Below are 3,628 nucleotides of genomic sequence, written 5' to 3' on the forward strand. Positions count from 1 at the left end.
CAGTCTGTGCATCTCTCTAACTTAAATAGTTACATATTTAATTATGTTATATAGAGGCTTTTTCACATAATGGTGTTCTGAAGCATTTTGGATCACAGTTTGCAGAATTTAAAATGTCAATTCTGTTAGATTTGTTTGTACTGAAGGGTGCTATTGATCTCAGAGCTGTTTGAGTTTGGAAGTGGGCAATTACAGTTATTTATTATCTATTGCAAATGTCACATTTAAAAAAAATTAAAAGCAGTTGGTACAAACAAATGGATCATCACTGAACATTTGGCCAAACCAAAATCTTTTTCTGCACTTCCTTGGTTTTGTTTGTTTGTCACAGAAGAAGCTTGGTAGAGTGAAGGAATGTGTAGCCTACATCTTTTATGAAACTTAACAATCTACATGCAGAATAATCTGGGGAGACCTGTGTGCTCATGCTTCAGAATTTTTCCTGTTCTAAATCTCACTTTTAATCTTGCCCAGTCTTGGAAACTTTCTGGAGTAGAGCTTTTTGTTTCAGGGGGAAAAAGTCTTTCAAAAGGTCTGGCTAATGACCTGGGTATGATTTAAAGCTTTTATTTTGAAATCTGAAGTTCTTAAGATACATGAAGCAAAAAAACCCCTTCAAATTACAATAGTCGAACAATACAAGGTTTTGTAAGTTTCTGGATTCTTGTTTTTTTTTCAGCCAGTGTTTCACACTTCACTGGGTTTCCTTAGCACCTTTGCACTGCAGAATATATCATAGCACCTCTCTAAGCCATAAAATCCAAGATCCTGTTTAGGGTTTTGTGAAGTATAGTGACTGATCGGTGAAGCGAATGTGAATATTGGAAAGGAACAGACGCTATGTCTGCATACAGTTTTGCATTTAAGGTTGAGAGGAAAAATTAATGACCTTCACCTTATTCCAACCGTGTACCTTTTTCCCACTTTGCTCCTAAAGTTCTGGAACGCATTGTGGAAACTCGCCAACCCTTCTGCTTACTGTCTGCAATTACATGTTGGCTGGGAAATAGTCATAGGAACTGATTTTGTCCATGGAGATGGCAGGTGTCTTTCTTTAGAAGTGGTTTTCAAGGCAGGTTTTTATCTTTACCCTCCTGTGTCTAACCCCGTGCTATCTACTATACCAAACTAAGGGGGGAGTGGTCCATATGCTGAAAAGCAGGGCTGCAATTCAGGGGAACTGCAACAGGTTGGAGGAGTTGGCTGATGGGAACATCTTGAAGTTCAGCAGAGCCAAGTGTGGAGCCCTGCATCTGGGATGGAATAACCATGTAGCAGTGCAGGCAGCGGTCATGGACTAAATGGAAAGCAACTTTCCAGAAAAGGCCTTGGGGGTACAGTGGACAGCAAGGTGAACACAAGTCAGTGGGTGCCCTTGTGGAAAGAAATGTGCCCATAACAGAACCACAGTGTCCTGTCTGGGCTTTATTAGCAAAGAGGAGAACCAGCGGGTTTATGGAAATTATTATTCCCCTTGTGACAACAGTGCCGGAGTACTGTGACCAGCTTTGGGTTTCCTGGTACAAGTCAGATGCCGATCCTCTGGTGCAAGTCCAGTGGAGGGATACCAAAATGGTGAGGAGGCAAGAACGTGTGACGCGAAAGGAGAAACTGAGAGATGAAAAACATTCAGCCTTAAGATAAGGAGACTAAGACCAGATTTTTATTGCTGTCTTCAGTCCCTTCAATGGGAGGATTTACAGCAAGGCTGGTCTTGAAGATGTATGGGGACAGGATAAGTGGCAACGAACACAACTGGAACATGGGGAGATTCCTATTAGATTTAAGAGTGAGTAGAAAGTTTTTTTTGTTTTGTTTTGGTTGGTTTTTTTTTACTATGAAAGTGATCAAGCACTGGAACCAGTCAGCCAGAGAGGTTATGGAATCTCTGCTCTGGGAGATGCTCTATTTGATAAGTACCTGACAATCCTGATAGACCTGCTTTGAGCAGGGAGTTGGACTCTGTGACCTCCAGAGGTCCTTTCCAGTCTAAATTATTTTATGGTTTAATGTGTCATATTTATTAACATGCATACTAATAACTTCATTTTAAAACATATTTTAATACAGCAGAGTAATGGAAGTGGTTTCCAGCAGATGATTTAGTCTAACTTCTCACTGTACTACAGTCTAATCCTGTAATGCTCACAGCTGTAAAAACAGAGGAGGAAAGAAAGGGGCAAAAATCATACTGATGTTCGTAACTTAGAAGGTAATAGGTGCACAGGGCATCTGCAAGAAGTGTTCTACCATTACACAAAGGACTGTAGAAGAATAAAGTTAAAACTGGGATATGTATGGCGTGGGGATGTAATTAATGATTTTTTTTCTTTAACCCTTTTTCCTAGAAAGCGTTAGGTTTTGGTTACTAGCACAGTCAGTAGCAACTCTGATTCTGCAAGCAGCTTCTTTTAGACTTTCTCCTCTGTGTGTTCCTTGGCCAGTTGGTCTTGCTGTCATGCAGAACTCCTTTTCTTCCAATCCCTTGTGCTGCACAACTATTTGTGCCTTCGAAGAACTGACCTAGCTATAATAAACATTGTTTATTGTGCTTAATTACGTCGTTGTCTTATGACTGTCAAAGCAGTTGTGTTGGCCTAGCAGATGGAATTTTAAGAAGTGGTGCAAAAAGCTGGTCTACAGCATAAGGATTCACTTCATATATAGGATTGGTTCCTATGACGGGGATGAAGCGTCTGAATCGGAGCTGAAGTTAGCAAGTTGCCTTTGGAGAGCAGAGTTTCCTAAGGCTGAGCGTGCTCTATGCCAAGTTTCTTGCTGTTCCTCAAGTTTTCTCTCAAGAGATTGACTAAATTGCAAACTGTAGATTCATTCTATATCATTACGGCCCCCGAACACTCACTTTAGAACAATGCACATTGCGTAATAGCCATTTTCCCTGTTCGATAACACAATCACAAAAGTACTGTTGTGTAATAATTAAAGAATTTTAAAATGAGATAAAATTGGAATGTTTTTTGTAAACAGCAGGGAAATAGCCCACATACAGCTTTCCTTTTGACAGGAAGAATTTTCTTAAATAGAGATTTAAAATCATCTCATCTCAGGAGCATGATACTGTGTTATCATAGTTTTCCCTTCTGTTTTTTCTGAACTTTGATCTGTCAGGTGCACATGCATAGAAAAGATACATGCGGATTGTGGCACTGCTTAAATTCTTGGTAGTTTCCCTCTGATACAGAGCGAAACATCAGTTACATGAACAGTTTTGAGGCTTGAGAATTTTTTCCGTGTGTAAACCTTAAAGGAAAACTTCAGTACCTTCTGTAAATGTATTGTGCATCAAAATATTTTTGTCATCCCCACACTTGAATTCCTGCACCAACAAGCTATTGTACATCTCGGAGGGTCCCCCGTTAAAGGGTTCAGTCCAGCTCACAAAAACCCAACACTTACTATGTTCTTATGCAGTAAATGATCGTGTCTTTTTTTTATTATTATTATTATTTTTTGGTCCTTTTTAGGAAGCTCAAAGGGTGAAGTTCATTCAACTTGTTGTAGATGTAAAACTAATGCTTTTGTGGGTTGATTTTTATTTTTTGGAGGGAGGTGGTGAGTGAGGAGTGTCTTGCACTGGCGTTTAAATCCTGGTGCAGCAATCACTGAA

This window comes from Platalea leucorodia, assembly GCF_965183815.1.
Source record: "Platalea leucorodia genome assembly, chromosome: 1".
In the NCBI taxonomy this organism is placed as follows: domain Eukaryota; kingdom Metazoa; phylum Chordata; class Aves; order Pelecaniformes; family Threskiornithidae; genus Platalea; species Platalea leucorodia.